This window comes from Gossypium arboreum, chromosome 11 (genome assembly GCF_025698485.1).
Source record: "Gossypium arboreum isolate Shixiya-1 chromosome 11, ASM2569848v2, whole genome shotgun sequence".
Classification (NCBI taxonomy): Eukaryota; Viridiplantae; Streptophyta; class Magnoliopsida; order Malvales; family Malvaceae; genus Gossypium; species Gossypium arboreum.
Window position 1 is genome coordinate 64,090,516 of NC_069080.1, and position 23,831 is coordinate 64,114,346.

Sequence of the window (23,831 nt, forward strand, 5' to 3'; positions counted from 1 at the left end):
ACACAGATGGACAGCTTGAATATTCATAAAAGTAAATAATAAAGATTATAGATAATGTTACTTACAAGTGTGCTACATACATCAAGGATGTGGAATGGAGAGGAGGAGGAGGAAAACATATATGAATATTCATTAAGCATGGCTAATTTGCATATTTTAGGCTTAGGGACTAAATTGAATAAAAGTAAAACTTTATGGGTAATTTTGTAAAAATGTCAAAAATGACCAAATTGCATGAAATGGATTATTTTATTATTTAAATTACAAAATTAAATGAAATTATTAATTTAGTTCAAGATTGGGGGAAACATGTTTTAGGGATTAAATTGAAAAGTGTTAAAATTATGGAAAATTCTGATATTTTATAGAATTCATGGACTGTTATCAATGTATATGAGAATAATAGCTGGAAATAAGGATTAAATTGCAATAATTCTATTTTCCTGACCCCAAGGACGAAATCGTCATTAATTAAAAGTTTAGGGGCAAAATGGTAATTTTGCCTAGAGCATTAATTAAATGCATTAGAAGATGAAATGAATGAAAATGATGATCAAATTTATTTATAAAGATCTGGACGACTCAAATATGAGACTTGATCGTGGAAAAGAAAAGATATCGGATTAATGAAATTACAAACACAAACAAGCAATGAGGTAAGTTTGTGTAACTTGAATTGTATTTTAAATACTTGAAATATGTGGTTATGTGATGAAAATATGATTTGAATGTTCAATTCATGATATTTGATTCATGATATTTGATGAAATATTGATAATACTCGATATAAATTGAAAATAAATCCCAATTGAATGAAAGGAAAATTCGATGGATCTCTGAAAAGGAATTGACGGTAAAAAGGATCTAGCCCGAACGGGTGATCCTATTCTGATATAGCCCTCCCGAAGAATACGTGTAAAATGGATTTAGCCCGGACGGGTAATCCAAATTAGGGTCTGAATTTAGCCTGGACTGGTAATTCAGATCCAAGCTCATTAGAGTAATTGTCGTTGCGAGGATTTAGCACGGACCGGTAATCCCGACAATACTCTATGAGTTTATATTACGAGGATTTAGCTGACCGGTAATCCCACCGTAAGGATGAGGTTCATGGGAGTGTGCTCTCTGATATGAAATGTGTAAGACCATGGTTGAAAGATACCATGGCAGCCTGATATGAAATGTGTAAGACCATGGTTGAAAGATACCATGGCAACCTGATATGAAATGTGTAAGACCATGGTTTGAAAGATACCATGGCAACCTGATATGAAATGTGTAAGACCATGGTTGAAAGATACCATGGCAACGTGATATGAAATGAACAAGACCATGGTTGAAAGATACCATGGCAACATGACAGAAAATGAGTAAGACCATAGTTGAAAGACACTATGGCATCATGTCAAAGATAAATAAGACTGTGGATGGGAGACGCCTAACATCATTGAAAAATTGATATTCAGGTAATATGTATCAGATGACGAATGGTTATATGAAATAATTATGAAGATAGATAAACGAAATAAGTATAAGTACATGGAATATAATTTATGTTAAGTTTGATATAAGCTATTACTGGAATAAATATACATAAAATATATGGAAATGATGGATCATGAAATATTGATATAATGAAATGAATGATATATGCTTATGAAGAAAGCGGTAAGAGCATGATATGTTTCATGACATGTACATATATGATTATCTTTGATATGTTGATACAAGGAAATTATGTAAGTTGAGACTATTATTAAACTCAAGTGCGATATGTCGAGAAAATAGATATATCAATGTTGAATTTATATGAGATATGTGCAAGTATACTAACAATGTTGCTGTTTGATGCTTATACAAGTGTCAAACTATTGATTGAATGGTAATATGTTTATTTATATGATGCATTGAATCGGTAAGTATTTAAATTTTTTTAGTGATCTGTAAATGGTAGTAATGCTCCGAAACCCTATTCTGGCAGCGGATACGGGTTAGGGGTGTTATAGGTAGGCTAGCGGTCTACCTCTTTTGGTAATCTCATATGGTCCGATAAACCTTGGACTCAGTTTTCCCTTTCGACCAAATCTCAAGTCCTTTTTCCATGGAGACTTTCAAGAATACTTTATCTCCGACTTGAAACTCAATCTTTTTTCTCTTCAAATTAGCATATGACTTTTTTCTATCTGATGCTGCTTTTAAACAGTCCCATATCACTTTAATCTTTTCTTTAGTTTACTTGACTAAATCAACTCAATGAATCTGACTTTCCTTAAGCTCTGTCCAATATAGTGGAGTTCGACACTTCTAGCCATATAATGCCTCATAAGGTGCCATTTTAAACTCGTTTGGAAAGTATTGCTGTAGGAAAATCCCACCAAAGGTAAGTATTTCTACCCTGAAATTCAAGGACGCAACACCGTAACATGTCCTCGAGGGTCTGAATTGCCCGCTCAGGCTGACCATCAATCTGTGGGTGGAATGTCGTACTAAAACTCAACCTTGTACCCAAGGCTTCTTATAGTTTCTTCCAAAATCTCAAAGTGAATATCGAGTCCCTATCTAAAATAATCGATAACATTACCTCGTGTAATCTCACAATTTTAGAAATGTACAAGTCGTAAACATGCTCTCATAATCACATATCTCTTATTTATCACTTATAGTCTCTTTAACATGTTAAACATATTTTTCACATTAGATCATGGATTTCAATTTTCACATACACATATATAAGTCTCACATGCTTAAATCATCACATATATCACATAAGCCATACATCACATACAATGAGGATGAGATTTACACATACATCATAACCACTGTAACAGCCCTAATTTGACCCTAGTCGGAATGTGGTTTCGGGACCACAAAACCGAGTCATAAAATTTAGTTAAAATTTTATTTGCATACCTTATATGTGTGGTAGTACTTGTATAAAAATTTGATGTTTTAATTTTTATCTTAGGAATGTGAATCTTGCTTGAAAGGATTTAGTTGAGAGACTTAGAAAATTCGATAGGTAAATAAGTAAGGACCAAATAGTATTGAAATATGAAAATTTGGGTTTGCATGTCAAAATGCCCCAAATTATGTTGAGTGGCCGGCCAAGCATGGCTTCATTCTTCCAAGGTTATGTTGTTTATTATTTAATATTGGTGAGTAATTAAAATAGAGAAGAAATAAAGATTAATAATAAGAAAATGAACAAAAAAAAAAGTGTGTGTTCATCCTTGCTATCCTTTAGCCGAAAAATCAAGTAAAAGAAGGAGAGAAAAGCTTTGGAGAAATTCGGCCATAATTGTATCTAGGTTGAGGTATGTTGAAGTTATTCCTTTAAATTCATGTATATTTCTGGTTGTTAGTTTGAATTCCATCTATCCCATGGTTGGATTTGGGGTTGTTGGAGAGTTGGGATTTGACAAAGAAGCTTAAAAATTTTAGTTGATACCTTGATGCTATTAACGTGTTAGTTATATGGATGTGTTAAGTTGCTTGTTATGTTAGCATGAAAGTTGAAGTTGTTAAGTCATGGTGTTGGAGGTGCCGAATGTAGGACTAAGATGAGGATGAGGGTTCGGCTAACATAGTTGAAAGGGGATGTTGCCGATTTTTAGATTTAGATTATGGGAGTGGCTATAATGGGCATTAAGATGTTAAACTTAAGAAATGTAGTCACATGGGGATTTATATGATATTACAAATAGAGGTGAAGCTATGCTAGATTGGGAAAAAGTCGATCAAGTGTGCATGAGAAGAATTTAGGTGTTTAGATGATGTTATAGATGACATTGTACATGTATATATATTCGCCATCAAAGTGAGTATGTAGGTGATGTTGAATCAAATTTTGGTGCACATTCGGTTATGTATATATATATATATACATAAGTATGCCCATTCGTGATGTTACCTTTAACTATGTGTATAATCGACTAAATGGGTAATTAGTAAGAGTGGTTGCGAATATACAAACATACATATGCATGTGTAGTTGAGTTATAAATGTTTAGCAAGATGACTAAACTAGTTAATTTATTTACTCAGCCGAGAAGTTAAAGAAGGGAATCAAGCAAGGGCAAAGCCAAGGACATCGAGTAGCCGGGTCGAACCATTATACCCAACACAAGGTAAGTCCTTAAGCACTTTTGCTAGAACTCCTTGGATAGATATTTTTCGAATGATTCCCTACTTAATAATATGACCATATGTACAATTTGAGTTAAGTAAATTGCTTTACCATGATGAAACAACATAGGGCACTATGTGTGCAAAATTATGTGGCACTATGTGTGCCAATTGGGAGGTTGAAGCATGAGGGAATCTCAAATGCACTATGTGTGCGATTTACTATGGCACTATGTGTGCGATTTACTATGGCACTATGTGTGCGAACATAATAAGCACTATGTGTGCAACATTCGGTTGTTGGTATAAATTGTGCATGAACGAGGTAAGTGATTGAGCTACTAACTAAATATCAAAATTGAGATTGTGCGGTGTATGCATAAATTTATCTAGTGCATCGTTGTTCCAAACTTGAGGAAATGGATCTAAATCGATTGGGCTGACTTGGCATTTGATTTGATTGAAGGACTTGGCATGAGATCGAACCAAAATTTAAGAAATTGTAGCATAGTTTGTTATGGTTGGAAAAGTTGATTTTGTATTATTTGTTTTTCACTTATGATTGTTATTGTTGGACGGTAGAGTAGTGCTTACGACTTCTTGAGTTATGTACTCATTTGGTGTGCTTATTTGTTGCTTATTTAGGTTCTTGATGCATTTTGTGTGCTCGGGACCGTCGTCGAAGTCATCACACCGGCTAGCAACTTTTGGTATCTTCTTTTTAGTTGGTCTAGGAGAACATTTCGGCATGTATAGGCTATTATGTTTTGTTGAAATTGGGTATGTAAACTTTAGCCATGCGAAAATGGCATAATGTTCGGTTGGATTTGGTTCTATGATGTTTGGACACAAGTCTTGGTAATTCGGTTTTGGTTGAGTATTGGTCGAGGCCTACTCGATTATTATGCCATATGTCATGGTGATTATTTTCGTGTTAAATTCATGATTCGGTAATAGTGTAGTAGGGAGATGCTCGATGATGATTAACCCTTGGCATGGCTAGTCATGATCATAATTTGTAATATGTATGATGAATTATTAGTTAGATCAAGGAAAAATCATGAAAAGGGCATAGTTGCTTTAGTAACGATCTTGACAGCAGCAGTGATGTGAGATTGAAAATCACTAAAAATAGTAGAAATGGAATTAAATAGTGAATAAATTATGTAATCAAACCTTGATGAATCTACTTTCACATGGAAGAAACGAAATGATCCTATGAGTTGTATGTTAAGAGATATTTAAGTTTTCGTGAGACAGGGCCAGAACAGTTTCTGGAGTCCCTGTTCCGACTTTAGAAATTCATTATAAATTGACCGGAGATAATTAGAAGTCATGCCATATATTTAAAGATTCCTTTTCGAGTCTAGTTTCTTCAGAAACAAACAGAATCAGTATTGAACCCTTGGACAGGGAGATATCCAAGTCGTAATGTGCAAAGGTCAGTGTAGTCGATCCCTGTAACATGGGAGACTTTAACTAATAAACTGTACTAATCGGTCTGACAAAAAAATTCTAAAAAAAAATTTGTAGATGCATATACGAGTCTAGTTTCAGGGAAAAATCACGAAACTGATTTACGAGTTGTGGAACTCAAGATATGATTTTTAAGGTGACAGTGACACGTTAGCCACCGTCTGGAAATTTTTAAAATGAACTGTGCTAGTAAGTGGATTAAGCCGTTAACCCTCGTGTCCGACTCGTGACGGTCTCGAGTGCACGGGTGTTACAGATTTATTGGTATCGAGCTATGGTTTAGTCGGTTCTAGGACTACCATAGCACGTATGAGTCTAGCTATACATGCCTTAATGTTAATGTTTAAATGTGTGATGACTTCGACGGTTAAAATTTTTGTTTTGATTAGTAAATGGATCCGGTGTAGAGAACCTTGGCGGATGACGTTGAAAGTGTAGCGGCTGCTCCTGCATAAGGGACGCTACTGTTGAACCTCGGTCATCTCTGAATAATCAAGGTGAGGGGCTAAACAAGCCTTCTTTACCATGATGAATGAGTGGGTCGCATAATATGCCCGAACCAATCCGGTACTGTCCAACAATTTCCGAATTTGAATAATCCACCCCAAGAGCCCGTAATGCCGTGCCATTCTTGATCCTGTGAGGCTGAGTAAGCCACCAGTAGACTTGATTAGGAAGCACGGGCTGAGGAGTTCAGGCCATAGTTCTTGATGATGCCGAAAGGCCGAGTTACGCTTGATAACACCATTCGGTGTTTGATGAACTCATGCACACCGATGAATGTCTAAAGTGTGCTATATCCTTGTTGCGAGACTCACCTACTATTGGTGGAGGACCTTGATTTCCATAGTCCCAAACGAACGAGTTACTTGGGATTTCTTTCAAACGGAATTTCGAAAGAAGTATATTAGTCAACGGTTCATCGATCAAAAACGTAAGGAATTCTTGGAACTCAAGCAAGGCCGTATGACAGTATCTGAATACGAACATGAGTTCGTAAGACTCAGTCGGTATGCCCGGGAGTGTGTGGCCGATGAAGTTGCTATGTGCAAAAGATTTGAAGAAGGATTGAATGAAGATTTAAAGCTACTAGTGGGTATTTTGTAGATAAAAGAATTCGTAACACTAGTTGAATGAGCCTGCAAGGTGGAAGAACTTGGAAAGGAGAAGAAGAAGGCTGAATTTAAAGCTAAAGACTATCGTAAGAGATCGACGGGTAAAGCTCCGTTCTCGGTGTAAAGAAGTTCGGGAGGACACTAATAAATCGAGGACGATCGGGAATTTCCATTAGAGCACGACCATCGACGGACTCCGAGCTACTTGGTAGCTAGTGTGGGCAATAACCGTCAAGAGAAACTGAATGCCCCAATGTGGAAGAAGACACATAGGTGAATGTTGGGGTAAGTCTACTGACAGGGCTCATTACGGATGCGGTTCAAGGATCACTTCATTAGAGATTGCACTGAGCTTGATGAGAAGAATAAGATGCAAGGTGCAAGACCTAGTGGAATGACAGACTAGAGGTAGGCCACCGAGAATTTCGGGAGGTAGGGGTGGAAATCGAGAGGGCTTTTGATACGGTTGTTCGATCCGAGACCCATACTCTGCTAGAGCATATGCCATTCGCAAGACGAGAGAGGCGTCCTCCCCGATGTTATCACCGGTACTTTCACTCTCTTTGATATTAGTGTGATTGCGTTGATTGACCTCGGCTCTACTCATTCATATGTATGTGAAACCTTAGCATCCAGTAAGACTCTACCTGTTGAGTCTACTGAGTTCGTAATTCGAGTGTTAAACCCTTTGGGTCAATACGTACTTGTTAATAAAGTGTGTAAGAGATGCCCTTTAATAATCCGAGAATCCTGTTTTTCGGCCGATTTGATGCTTTTACCGTTTGACGAATTCGATGTTATTCTTGGTATGGATTGGTTGACCGTACATGATGCAGTGGTGAACTGTAAAAGGAAAACCATTGATTTGAGAAGTGCAAATAATGAGGTAGTCCGAGTTGAGTCTACTGATTTAAAGGGGGTACCAGCAATAATATCTTCAAAGACCGCTCGGAGATATGTGAAAAAGGGGTGTGAAACATACCTTGCGTATGTGTTTGATAGCAAAGAGGCGGAAAGGAAACTTGAATCAGTACCAGTGGTTTGTGAGTATTCAGATGTTTTTCCTGAGGAGTTACTGGGGTTGCCACCGGTTCGAGAGGTGGAATTCGGCATCGAGATTGTACCTGGTACCACGCCAATCTCAATAGCCCCGTATCGTATGGCATTAACAGAATTAAAGGAATTGAAAGTTCAATTGCAATAATTGATGGATAGAGGTTTCGCTCGACCGAGTTTTTCTCCATGGGGTGCACCCGTATTGTTTGTGAAAAAGAAGGATGGAACCATGAGATTGTGCATCGACTATCGTCAGTTGAATAAAGTGACCATAAAGAATAAATACCCGTTACCACGTATTGATGATTTATTTGATCAATTAAAGGGAGCCTCAGTATTTTCCAAGATAGATTTGAGATCTGGTTATTATCAGTTGAGGGTTCGAGACTCGGACATACCCAAAACCGCTTTTAGAACAAGGTACGGTCACTACGAATTCTTAGTGATGCCGTTTGGGCTCACTAATGCCCCTGCAGTATTTATGGATTTAATGAATCGAGTATTCAGGCCATACTTGGATCGATTTGTGGTTGTGTTTATTGATGATATTGTAGTTTATTCACAAGGTGAAGCCGAACACGCCGAGCATTTGAGGTTAGTATTACAGATTTTGCGAGACAAGCAGTTATATGCAAAATTCAGTAAATGTGAATTTTGGTTGAAAGAGGTTAGCTTTTTGGGGCACGTGGTGTCCGCATCGGGTGTTAGAGTGGATCTGAACAAAATTTCGGCCATACTCGATTGGAAACCTCCAAGGAATGTTACTGAAGTTAGGAGCTTTTTGGGACTTGCCGGATACTACCGACGGTTTGTAAGGGGTTTCTCGATGATAGCTGCACCGTTGACGAAACTACTCCAAAAAGATGTTGAGTTTGAATAGACAGAAAACTGTCAGAAGAGTTTCGATCGACTAAAGACCTGTTTAACCGAAGCTCTAGTGTTAGTACAACCGGAGTCCGGCAAAGAGTTTGTCATTTATAGTGATGCATCCTTACTTGGGCTAGGTTGTGTGTTGATGCAAGAAGGTCGAGTTGTGGCTTACGCGTCGATACAATTAAAGCCGCATGAGAGAAACTATCCGACCCATGATCTTGAATTGGCGGCCATAGTGTTCGCCCTGAAAATATGGCGGCATTACTTGTTTGGTGAAAGGTGTCATATTTATTCGGACCACAAAAGTCTTAAGTATTTGATTACACAAAGAGATCTAAATCTGCGACAAAGACGTTGGCTTAAGTTGTTGAAAGACTATGAACTTGTCATTGATTATCACCCGGGGAAGGCTAACGTGGTGGCCGATGCTTTGAGTCGTAAAGCACTATTTGCTTTGAGAGCGATGGATGCTCACCTATCCGTTTCGCCCGATGAGGTGCTAGTAGTTGAATTAAAGGCCAAACCATTATTGATTCATCAAATACTTGAATCCCAGAAAGTCGACGCTGAACTGGTCGCTAAATGAGCTGAATGTGCCTCGAATGAGGAATCGGAGTTTCGGATTGACAACAATGATTGCTTGACGTTCAAGGGTCGATTATGTGTTCCAAGAAATTCGGAACTTATTTCGATGATTTTGAATAAGGCTCATAGTGGCCGAATGTCTATCCACCCGGTAGTACTAAAATGTATAACGATCTGAAACGTCAATTTTGGTGGCCGGGTATGAAACGAGACATTTCTGAATTTGTTTCAAGGTGTTTGATATGTCAACAAGTAAAAGCAGAACATCAAGTGCCATCGGGATTACTCCACCAATCATGATACCCGAATGGAAATGGGATCGAGTGACAATGGACTTTGTATCCGGGTTACCTTTGACTCGAGTAAGAAAGACTCGATGCAGGTTATTGTTGATAGATTGACCAAGTCTACTCATTTTATCCTGTCCGTCATGATTTTTCGCTCGATAAATTGGCGAATTATACATCTCCCAAATTGTTTGATTGCATGGGGTACCTATTTCTATCGTGTCGGATAGAGACCCAAGATTTACATCGCGATTTTGGAGGAAGTTATAAGAAGCGTTGGGTACTAAGATGCATTTTAGCACCGCATTTCATCCCCAGACTGATGGCCAATCTGAACGAATAATTCAGATACTCGAGGATATGTTGAGATGTTGCGTCTTAGAGTTTTGTGGTTCATGGGAAAGATATTTGCCTTTGATTGAATTCACTTACAACAATAGTTTTCAATCAAGCCTTAAGATGGCACCTTACGAGGCCTTATACGGTCGTAAATGCCGTACCCCATTATTTTAGACTGAACTTAGTGAAAGTAAAATTTTTGGGGTTGATTTGATTAAGGATGCTGAGCAGAAAGTTCGAGTAATTCGTGAAAGTTTGAAAGCCGCTTCGGATCATCAAAAGTCGTATGCGGACTCGAAAGGAAAAGACGTTGAATATCAGGTTGGAGACAAAGTATTTCTCAAAGTTTCACCCTAGAAGAAGGTGCTTAGATTTGGTCGTAAGGGCAAACTAAGTCCGAGGTTCATCGGTCCGTATGAAGTATCCGAACGAGTTGGGCCAGTCGCATACCGGTTAATTTTACCCCCCGAGCTTGGAAAGATTCACAACATTTTCCATGTCTCGATGCTTCGACGATATAGGTCCGACCCGTCGCACGTAATCACTCCATCTGAGATCGAGATTCAGCCTAACTTGAGTTATGAAGAAGAACCGATTTGCATTTTGATGCGTGAAGTAAAAGAGTTGCAAAATAAGAAAATCCCATTAGTGAAGGTGTTGTGGCATAAACACGGAATCGAAGAAGCCACTTGGGAACTTGAGGACTTTATGAAGGATCGTTATCCGAACTTATTCACCGGTAAGATTTTCGGGACGAAAATTCCTTATGTGGGGAGAGTTGTAACAGACCCTAATTTGACCCTAGTCGAATGTGGTTTCGGGACCACAAAACCGAGTCATAAAATTTAGTTAAAATTTTATTTGCATACCTTATATGTGTGGTAGTACTTGTATAAAAATTTGATGTTTTAATTTTTATCTTAGGAATGTGAATCTTACTTGAAAGGATTTAGTTGAGAGACTTAGAAAATTCGATAGGTAAATAAGTAAGGACCAAATAGTATTGAAATATGAAAATTTGGGTTTGCATGTCAAAATGCCCCAAATTATGTTGAGTGGCCGGCCAAGCATGGCTTCATTCTTCCAAGGTTATGTTGTTTATTATTTAATATTGGTGAGTAATTAAAATAGAGAAGAAATAAAGATTAATAATAAGAAAATGAACAAAAAAAAAAGTGTGTGTTCATCCTTGCTATCCTTTAGCCGAAAAATCAAGTAAAAGAAGGAGAGAAAAGCTTTGGAGAAATTCGGCCATAATTGTATCTAGGTTGAGGTATGTTGAAGTTATTCCTTTAAATTCATGTATATTTTTGGTTGTTAGTTTGAATTCCATCAATCCCATGGTTGGATTTGGGGTTGTTGGAGAGTTGGGAGTTGACAAAGAAGCTTAAAAATTTTAGTTGATACCTTGATGCTATTAACGTGTTAGTTATATGGATGTGTTAAGTTGCTTGTTATGTTAGCATGAAAGTTGAAGTTGTTAAGTCATGGTGTTGGAGGTGCCGAATGTAGGACTAAGATGAGGATGAGGGTTCGGCTAACATAGTTGAAAGGGGATGTTACCGATTTTTAGATTTAGATTATGGGAGTGGCTATAATGGGCATTAAGATGTTAAACTTAAGAAATGTAGTCACATGGGGATTTATATGATATTACAAATAGAGGTGAAGCTATGCTAGATTGGGAAAAAGTCGATCAAGTGTGCATGAGAAGAATTTAGGTGTTTAGATGATGTTATAGATGACATTGTACATGTATATATATTCGGCCATCAAAGTGAGTATGTAGGTGATGTTGAATCAAAATTTTGGTGCACATTCGGTTATGTATATATATATATATATATATAAGTATGCCCATTCGTGATGTTACCTTTAACTATGTGTATAATCGACTAAATGGGTAATTAGTAAGAGTGGTTGCCGAATATACAAACATACATATGCATGTGTAGTTGAGTTATAAATGTTTAACAAGATGACTAAACTAGTTAATTTATTTATTAAGCTCGAGAAGTTAAAGAAGGGAATCAAGCAAGGGCAAAGCCAAGGACATCGAGTAGCCGGGTTGAAACCGTTATACCCAACACAAGGTAAGTCCTTAAGCACTTTTGCTAGAACTCCTTGGATAGATATTTTCAGAATGATTCCCTACTTAATAATATGACCATATGTACAATTTGAGTTAAGTAAATTGCTTTACCATGATGAAACAACATAGGGCACTATGTGTGCAAAATTATGTGGCACTATGTGTGCCGATTGGGAGGTTGAAGCATGAGGAATCTCAAATGCACTATGTGTGCGATTTACTATGGCACTATGTGTGCGATTTACTATGGCACTATGTGTGCGAACATAATAAGCACTATGTGTGCAACATTCGGTTGTTGGTATAAATTGTGCATGAACGAGGTAAGTGATTGAGCTACTAACTAAATATCGAAATTGAGATTGTGCGGTGTATGCATAAATTTATCTAGTGCATCGTTGTTCCAAACTTGAGGAAATGGATCTAAATCGATTGGGCTGACTTGGCATTTGATTTGATTGAAGGACTTGGCATGAGATCGAACCAAAAATTTAAGAAATTGTAGCATAGTTTGTTATGGTTGGAAAAGTTGATTTTGTATTATTTGTTTTTCACTTATGATTGTTATTGTTGGATGGTAGAGTAGTGCTTACGACTTACTGAGTTATGTACTCATTTGGTGTGCTTATTTGTTGCTTATTTAGGTTCTTGATCCATTTTGTGTGCTCGGGACCGTCGTCGAAGTCATCACAACGGCTAGCAACTTTTGGTATCTTCTTTTTAGTTGGTCTAGGAGAACATTTCGGCATGTATAGGCTATTATGTTTTGTTGAAATTGGGTATGTAAACTTTAGCCATGCGAAAATGGCATAATGTTCGGTTGGATTTGGTTCTATGATGTTTGGACACAAGTCTTGGTAATTCGGTTTTGGTTGAGTATTGGTCGAGGCCTACTCGATTATTATGCCATATGTCATGGCTGATTATTTTCGATGTTAAATTCATGATTCGGTAATAGTGTAGTAGGGAGATGCTCGATGATGATTAACCCTTGGCATGGCTAGTCATGATCATAATTTGTAATATGTATGATGAATTATTAGTTAGATCAAGGAAAAATCATGAAAAGGGCATAGTTGCTTTAGTAACAGATGCTGACAGCAGCAGTGATGTGAGATTGAAAAATCACTAAAAATAGTAGAAATGGAATTAAATAGTGAATAAATTATTTAATCAAACCTTGATGAATCTACTTTCACATGGAAGAAACGAAACGATCCTATGAGTTGTATGTTAAGAGATATTTAAGTTTTCGTGAGACAGGGCCAGAACAGTTTCTGGAGTCCCTGTTCTGACTTTAGAAATTCATTATAAATTGACCGGAGATAATTAGAAGTCATGCCATATATTTGCAGATTCCTTTTCGAGTCTAGTTTCTGTAGAAACAAACAGCATCAGTATTGAACCACTGTACAGGGAGATATCCAAGTCGTAATGTGCAAAGGTCAGTATAGTCGATCCCTGTAACATGGGAGACTTTAACTAATAAACTGTACTAATTGGTCCGACCAAAAAATTCTAGAAAAAAATTTGTAGATGTATATACGAGTATAGTTTCAGGGAAAAATCACGAAACTGATTTACGAGTTGTGGAACTCAAGATATGATTTTTAAGGTGACAGTGACACAGTTAGCCAGCTGTCTGGAAATTTTTTAAAATGAACTGTGCTAGTAAGTGGATTAAGCCGTTAACCCCTTGTGTCCGACTCCGGCGACGCTCTCGGGTACGGGGTGTTACAACCACAGTCATAATCACATCAATTATCATGTGTTTCATAGAATCGCTAGGTTAGAGTCACTTGGTGTTCATCCTGTTAAGTTTTTATGTTTTAATATAATTAAATTATTAATGTCATAAAATAACTATATCACACCAACAAATGGTTACGATCCCACACCTTATATCGTAGATCCGATTTGCCACAATCTTTAATAACGATCTTACTTTGATCTAACTCGAAAGATGAATCTAACACATGAATAACATTTATTTGTTAGGATCTGTTTGAAAAATATTCATCCCTAATAGATCGATTACTAATGTCCTCACCAACACTTACCCCATGGTTATGAACTCATGAAAAGATGATTCCTAATGTGAAACTAGGGGTCTCTCCTACGATTATCATTTGGTCCTTCCAGATGGTAAGGAGTTGTATTAGTACGATAATAAATAAATGATAATAAAATGCAACATTGTCTCTATGGCTACTATACCATTCGACGATAATATGAAACCACTAAGAGAAGGATTTTGCGATCCAAATAACTACACTTACAACTTGATTCAATTCGGAATGGTTAATGAATAGAGGAAGGAACGAAGTCTATGAATCAAGTGATCTAAAAAGATTGATATAATGAAGGGAATATGTAATTTTAATCAATTACAGAATCGGCAAGTGAAACAGGAAGAGGTAGGAAAAAAATTTCGTCACTGACTGCAGTGGTGGTCTGAGGTGGCAACAACAACAGCTCGACGGCGATCCAGCAATGGTGGAGTGATGGTTCGACTGCAAAAAGCTATTCGGTTTCAACATAATAAGGAGGAGAAATGAGACCCGTTGTGGCGCACAACGTAATAGGAGGAGAAAAAGAGAAGGAGATGAGGTGTGGCGGCCATGAGGTGTGGTGAACAGTGGTTGAGGGTTTAGTCACAGTGGAGGAAATGAGCAAAGATTAAAAGAAAAAATGGTGATTGTTTTGCAAAATGGATAGAAAATGGATGAGAACGAAAATGAAAAAGAGAGAAAATTGGAGTAAAAGGGAGGTAAAGATAGCAAAGTGAGGTTGGAAAAGTGGGAATAAGTTGGTCAACAAGGTTTAGGGTCAATGAACCTTTTGAATAGAAAACATTAGAATGCAATGGAAGGAGACATGGAGTAAAAAGGGGGATCATGCACCCTCAATTTAAGGTAAGTTTGACCTATCTTGAAGGAAAAGAATCCTCCTATTTATGGTAAAAAAGGGGTGGATGGAAAGCACTTAAATAACATGGAAAAATTGTAAAAAATAAATAAATAGAAGAGTGTAAACATATCACTAGGATAACTAAAGAGTTAATAAACCACTAGACTTCTCACTTCCTTGTTCTCAAACTTGAGCAAATAAAAATAAAAATATGGGATGATATTTGCTAAGGGTTTGAAACAAATTTGTATCAAATAGAAATTAACGAGAGCGAAGGGATTTGAACTTAGATCATCAAGGACAACTCCACCACTACTCAATCACTATAATTGATATTTATTTATTATCAAATGAGCAAAAGATTATCTAAATAAAAAATCAATCGTGACCACTCTTGGTTCATTAACCCAGTTTCTACTAACCCGATTTTTGGAATGTGACACTATACATGTATCATAATATACCAATTTCATCATCATTCCATCATTCTTTTTCTACTTTTGTCATCCCAATAGTTCGACAATGATGTCTTTCATTATATACATATTTTACCATCTCGGGTGGCCTCACAATGATGGTTCACACCATTTTACTATTCTGTCATCTTGAATGGCCTAGCAATGATGGCTTTCATTATTCTTTCATTTTACCATCTCGGGTGGCCCAACAATAATGGTTCTCATACTTTACCTATCCTACCATCCTAGATAACCAAAGGCACAATGGTTTTCAACCTAAGGCATGCCAACTAATTTGACGGCACTCAGGATCATTATTAAGGTAACATTGAATCAATATACATTATAAACATATATCAAATTTCAATCCCATCATCAGTTCATTTCATACATCGTATATCATTTAGCAAATCATGTCATACTCGTTTTTCCTATTTTCAAACCAATTCACTATTTCAGCATTCAATACCGTCATACAATTTAATTCAATCCACTATCTCAATAGTCAATATCAAGCACAACAATTCAAATCATACGATTGTTATATACTTACCTTAATATTCAATCATGTAATGAACATGTATATGCAAACAATTAAATCGATTCTCAAATCATAAAAATACAAATCAGGATCTCGCGTCACTCATCGATAACTCTAGCTTTTCCTTTCTCTTTTGACGGATCAACATTGATGCAAAACTACCAATTTTCAACCAATTCACAATTAAATATCAAATCATGTATATTTTACAATTTATTCAATTTAGTCCCTAAACCCGAGACAAGCATAACTTTTGATCTAAAGCTTTGGATTAAAATACGTTTTCTCACCAGGGACCTTCTAATTTCTATTCCTCCCACAATTTTGTATCATGTTTTCATTTTATTCAATTTGGTCCCTAATGTAACAAAGCTAACAATCAAACATGTTAAGCTTTATAATTTAGTCATTTTCATAATCTAAACTTAATTTCTAATAATTTCACACCTAATTCATTCAATTCTCAACAATTGCAACTTATCAAGATCTTGCCAATTGAATAAACTGATACATGGGTTAACTTAATCAAGCTTTCATGATAAAAAAAATCTATAAAAATCAAAAGCTTTCATGATAAAAAAAATCAATAAAAATAAAAGAAAAATAGCCAAGGACTTACTTGAGATGTTGGACTAATATCAAATAGGTTTTCAAAGCTTTTCTCTTCAACTTTTAAATGGTAGACGGTGGCTTTGGGAAGAAGATGACAATTTTTTTCATCTTTTCCCACTAATTTCTACTTATATAATTAGATTAATTTTAATTAAACTTAATAAATTACTTTAATCATGCTTCATTAACAATAAATCCTTAATTAATTTAATATAATGACAATGAACATCACTTCCCACTATCATCTATTTAAAATTGGTCTATCAGCCATTTTAGTTCTTTGGATAATTGCTATCTAGGTCCACAAGCCCTTTACTAATTAAAAATCTATAGTGATTAAAATTTTATAATTTAGTCCCTAGACCTTAATTAACCACATTTTCAACTAAATTACTTAATTGAATTTTAATATTTCAATATAATAACTCCGAAAAAATCCCTATTTATTATTTACGGACACGTTTTATGTAAATGAGGTCTCAAAACCATATTTTCCAGCGCCACTAGAAACTGAATCGTTACAAATTTTGTCTTGTCTTGATTAGATTCCTCTTGATTTGCTAAAATTTTGTTCCCTAATGTTAGCATCTAGGTGAATTTCGGCATCTAATACCCATAACAAATGATTATTGCGTAAGATATCAAGAGCCGCAAATTAAAGTTTAACAAGATTTGAGATTATACAAATCATTATAAATGCATTATTATATATAACAAATACAAAATTAGTTCATACTTACCAATCATGTGTGAATTAGAAATAATCTAAGAAATAATCTAATAAGCAATGTAGCATATTTGATAAAAGTCACCAAATAAAAAATATGACTATCATTTTTAATCTTATCAATGACATATCTTATAAAAGATATATTTAAGTAAAGATTTACAAGTGTTGATACTTCAATATTATTCAAAATATTAGATCATAAACAAACATATCATGAGATATATACAAAATATATATTTATACTTCAATATATATATATATATATATATATATAAAACAATGAGCATCATTTTTAAGCATCTAACAAAACCTTATTCAATTTTTTCATTAAAAATATTAAAGTCTAAAAATCATTTAAACATACATAGAAAATCACATAAGTTAAGATTGTTGCTTTAACAAGGATGTTGTATGTCTATATTACTTGTCCTTCAACAATATATTTAACATTTTTGAGTAAGCTCATGCTGGTAACATATCATAAAACTAGGGATGAGCAAAACTCAATTCGACTCAAAAAAAATAAGAAAAAATTAAATTTCAAGTTAAACGAATTGAGTTATTCGAGTCAACTCAATTTTTTTTCGAATTTCGAGTTTGAATCGAGTTTAATTTTTGAATTCGAATAATTCGAATAAATCGAATACAAAACTATAATATTTTATATTTTTACCCCAAACTCCCAAATCTTTTTACTTTCTCCCCAATACTTTTCTCCTAAAACTTTTACTCTTTTCCCATCCTAGCAGCCCCAAACCCATCCCCTCCGCTTTTTTTTTTTTGAATATTTTTCCCCAGTTTACTTTCCCCTCCAAACTTTTACTCCCTAACCTTCAAAATTTTTATTTTCCTCATAAACTTTTACTTTATAGTAATAATTTTATTTATATCTACTATTTATTTTAATAAATTAAATTTCACATTTTGTACTATTTATATTATTAAATTGTTTAATCATATTAAATCTTTATAAATTTCTGTTAAAATTGAATTATTAATGATACCATAAAATGCTCATGTTAAAATTTTATATTAGTATCAATTTAACATTTTATCTTTAAGATAACTTTTATTAAAAACTCACATTTTTTATATTTAATATATTTTTAATTTTAAAATACATAGCGATAAAAATCGAAATAATTGAAGCAACTAAGCAAGCAAAGAAGTTAACCCGTATATAAAATATTAATAAATAAATTAGGAGGAGATGAAAATTAATTAACAAATTTGATTACGGTAGGTGACTGTGGTTAAAAAGACTGAAAGTTATTTTTTTAATTTAACTCGAACAAATATATTCGATTCGATTCGATTCAATTCAATTCGAATTCTATATCACTCAACTCGATTCGAGAAAATTTCAAATCGAGTTAGGATGATAAAATAAGATTCGACAACTCGATTAATTTGAAATTTTATTATTTGATTTGATCGAACGCTGATCCCTATATAAAACTATAAAAATTGGGATACTATAATTTATACATCCTTTACTTATATAAAGCCTCAATTATCATAAATTACTACATGATAAATAAAATTATTAAGTGACCCTATAATTTCTTTTAGGAGTTACAAGAAAGTAAATATTTGAAGGATTACGAGAGTTGCATGTACACTCACGGATTTATAACACCATCTTTTTCCCTTTCCCTTTTTATTTTCTCCTTTTTCCTCGCTTGAACCTCTCCATCACTGCCTCTAAACCCATAAACCACCGGCGACTAATCCGTCATCACCACACAATAATTCTCACTTCCATAAGCACCTTGCCTCCATCACCGATCCCCTACCTAGCACTCACCATCATTGCCATTTCATCACCAAAAATAGTCCCTAAACCCATAAACCCGCATACCCAACAACCCCATTCCCTCAACTGAAAACAACCCCACAACCTTCACCACTCTGGAACCCACAATCCCTACCAAAATTTAGAAACCATAATAAACTACCACAAGGAAACAATCTTCGGAACGAGAAAAGCTAAAAGAAAAGAGAGGAGAAGTGCCAAACTGAATCCTGCACATATAGAAAGTAGTGGAGCAAATTATCAGTAAAGACCCGAGAAAATCATAAAAAGAAAAAAAAAAGAGAGGGAAGTTGTTGGGGATTTGAAGCAAAGCTAAGCAAACAGAGTCGAAAGCTTATGTAGCAAGCCTCGTGACTTGGTGAAGAAACAAAAGTAGAAATTTGCTTGAGAGCAAGAATCAAATTGAAAACAAGAGAAAATGGAGCATAAAAATGAATGAAATCTGATAAATTTTCATTAACATGAACAAAGGCATAATGCCAATACATAAACCAAGCTTTTGCTTGTGAAAATCAACATATGGTCAACTAATCTACACCAACTACCACTAATACATTGGAACTTACAAAACTAAACTTGTACACATAAGTAAAGCTGGTTAACAGCTCAATCACATTAGAAATACATCAAACTTTTACCTAATATAGTTCAAAATGAACCAAAATAAGTTACATTGACTAAAATAACAAAAGAAACAACAAAATAAACTACTGCACTTGGCTCGGCAGCTTTTGGTCTTGGCTTGCTCTGCTTGGTCTGATAACTAGTGCATGAGCTACATGGAGGGCCACATTCTAAAACTCCTCATTGGTCTCCATGCTGCTAATTCCAAGTTCTTTCCTTAACTTAATGAACATTGAAGCATTAAGGGCCTTAGTGAAAATATTAGCAACTTATTCCTCTGAATTGCAATGAATCAGCTCTATCTCTCGAGCTTGTTCCATCTCCCTTACAATATGCAGTTTAATATTGAAGTGCTTGGTTCTACCATGGAAGATAGGGTTCTTTGCAATTGCAACAGTAGACTTGTTATCATAAAATATCTCTGTTGCTTCCCTTTGATGAGGTTCAAGTCAGCTAAAATCTTCCTTAGCCAAATGGCTTGATTAACAGCATTAGTAGTAGCAACATACTCAGCTTCTGCTGTTGATTAAGCAACTATCGATTGCTTCTTGGAGCTCCAGCAGAACACAGATGAACCAAGGGTAAAAGCATACCCTGAGGTGCTTTTCATATCATCCAAGGAACCAGCCCAATCACTGTCAGTGTATCCCACTAATTTCAATCTTTCAGTCTTGCCAAACTGAAGTCCATAGTTTAGAGTCCCTTTGATGTATCTCAGCACCCTTTTTGCTGCTTGATAATGCTTTTTATTCCAACAATGCATGAATCTTGACAGTAGACTTGTAGCAAACATAATGTCCAGTCTTGATGCAGTTAAATACAGCAAACAACCTACCAAACTTCTGTAGGTGGATTCTGTAACACCCCGTACCCGAGTCCGTTACCGGAGTCGAACACAAGGTGCACACAGACTTAATTATTTTCTCAGTCCATAAAAAAAAAATTTTCTAGGCAAGCTGGTTACTGCATCACTGTCGCCTTAAAAATCATATCTTGAGTTTCAAAGCTCGAAAATCAGTTTCGTAATTTTTCCTTGAAACTAGACTCATATGCCCATCTACATATTATTTTCTAGAATTTTTTGTTGGGACAATTAGTACAGTTTATTAGTTAAAGTCTCCCCTGTTACAGGGATCGACTCACTGACCTTCGCGCATTACGACTTGGATATCTCCCTGTACAGGGCTTCAATACTGATGCCGTTTATTTATATAGAAACTAGACTCAAGGAGGAATCTATACATATATGCCATGACTCCTAATTATCTTTGGTTAATTTACAATGAATTTCCAAAGTTAGAACAGGGAATCCAGAAACCGTTCTGGCCCTGTTTCACGAAAACCTAATTATCTCTTAACATACAACTCATATGACCGTTTCGTTTCTTCCATATGAAAGTAGATTCATCCAGGTTCATTTACATAATTTATTCACTATTTAATTCCATTCCTGATATTTTTAGTGATTTTTTACATCCACACCACTGCTGCTGTCAGCATCTGTTTTCAGGTAAACTTTACCTATTTCGTGGTTTCCATGGACCAACTAGAGTTTTGTCATACATAGGTCCACCTATGATCATATTTAGTCATTCCAAGGGCTGATCATTGCCCAACACTCCCATTCCAGTCCATAGTCACATCATGAAACCATATAAACATACATAAACACAAATGGTCTAATGCCATACTCCACTTCTACGAGCCATTTTCGCATGGCCGTACACACATACATCACAAAAAGTACTTGAAAAACAACAAAGGGTAGTCCTATACATGCCATATCCAGAGTTCAACTAAAAGAGTACCAAAAGGGCTTTGATAGTGTGGATGACTTCGACTTCGATGATCCCGAATCCGATAGCTAACGAGCAAAATCTATAAAACAGAGAACAAAGAAACGGAGTAAGCAATTTATGCTTAGTAAGTTTTGAGCAAGAATTTAAACAAAACTGAAGTATAGCATTCACATAATTAATCGGATAATTCCGCGTATTCATATATTCAAATCATTTCTACTTTACATTCCAACCCCTATGTTCATACATAAGGGATCATCTTAGCCAAATACCGGAAGCTCATTACTCAACTGAGCTAATATTATTCGAAGGAACTCAATTATTCCAATGCACAAACGAACATACCTCATTGCTGGAATTTTTGCAAGTGTATTAACTGAAATTTTTACAGCAAGATTGCTAATTCCCAAATCACGTACCTTCGGAATTTAACCGGATGTAGCGACTAGCTCGATTGTCTTCGGGACATAGCCCGGTTATAGTAATTCACACAATTGCCTTCGGGAATTAGCCCGGATTTAGTAACTCGCACAAATGCCTTCGGGACTTAACCCGGTTTTGGTAACTCGCACAAATACCTTCGGGACTTAACCCGGTTTTGGTAACTCGCACAAATGCCTTCGGGAATTGACCCAGATTTAGTCACTTAGCACAAAAGCCCTCGGGACTTAGCCCGGACATCATTCGAATAAACATGCACATTTAACACTAAATCATGACACGTTCGTATTTCATTTTCATTAGCAAAACTCAAATACAATACTCTTATCACTCTTGCACATTTCGGTTCAATATCCACACACAAAGAGCATGATTTCGATTTACTTGAGACATGATCTAATCAAATCATAATTTAAGCTCTATTACTCAAGAACTTACCTCGGATGTTGTCGAATGATTCCGATGGCTATTCGACCACTTTTTCCTTCCCTTTATTGGATTTAGCTCCCCTTTGCTCTTGAGCTTAATTTAACAAATAAATTGATTTAATCATTTGAGCATCGAAAGAGGAATTCAAGGTACTTAGCCCACATATTTTAATTAGACATTAAAGTCACATATGTACGGAAATCATGAATCGAACTCAACACATTAGTTAGTACTCTCCTTAGCCGAATTTTCTAAGCCAAGAATAGGCATGAATATGCTTGCCTCTAACCGAATGCATGCACACCAATCCCCCTCATGTGGCCGAATATGCATGTCCATGTTGAGGCCAATTATACACTTAATACCACACATAAACGGCATACATTTTACTCACTAAAGCATTCCATATTGTAACTCAATACGCATCAATCATTTACTTCATAACCGAAACATCATCATATGTAAATATATACCTTGAGATAGTATATATGTCATACCCATACATCATGTGCAAACATATATATATATATATATGCTAGAGCCGAATCTCAAAGTTGATTTTGACTAAACATGAACATAAATCCAAAACACAAATCTTACCTACCATGCAATATGCATAAATCATGCTTATGGATATACCAAGGCCGAATACACCACAACACCATACCGTTTCAATTTTGGTCATGGTTAAACAAAGAACTTAATGTCTCACTCAAAAATGCTAAAAGAAAATCCAAGAATCCTCAATCCACCATCACATGTATCATTATCAAGCTTCATATTTAGCATGCAATGACATTAACACAAAATCCACCTTGGCCGAATATCATCCCCATGACATAGCAAGGATTTGAACCATGGGCTAATAAGAACATCAAGCTAGCAACTAAAAACATGCATGAATCTCATGGCACAACCTCAAACATACCTTAATCTAGACACAAGTATGGCCAAACCTCCTCCTAATCCTCTTCCAAACCAAGCATGAAGCAAGAACCCCTTCCTTCTTCCTTAGAATTTTCGGCTCCAAGAAATGAAAAAAAAGATGAACAACAATTTTTTTCTTCTCTTTTCTTCAACTCACGGCAATGGGGGGTAACACACACATTCTTTCTTTTTTTTTTCTTTTCCATTTCTTTATTACCCATAACCATTAATTTATTTTTTTCCTCCCATGATGCACCAACATAACATGTCTAAGACATGTTTTGCCCATAATCCCTTGTCATGGCCGACCATTAGCTATTAGGGAGGGGAAATTTGACATGCAAGTCCTCCCTTTTGATTACATGCACTATTAGGTCCTTATAGATTAGCCTATCACATTTCAAAAGTGTCACACAAGTCCTAATAACTGAATTCACATGAAATCGACTAAATCGAAGCTTGAAATTTTCACACATTCATAAATACATATTATAGACAATAAATATTACGCTCAAACATTTCGGTGACTCAGTTTAGCGGTCCCGAAACCACTTCCCGACTAGGGTCAATTTTTGGGCTGTCACAGTGATAAAGTC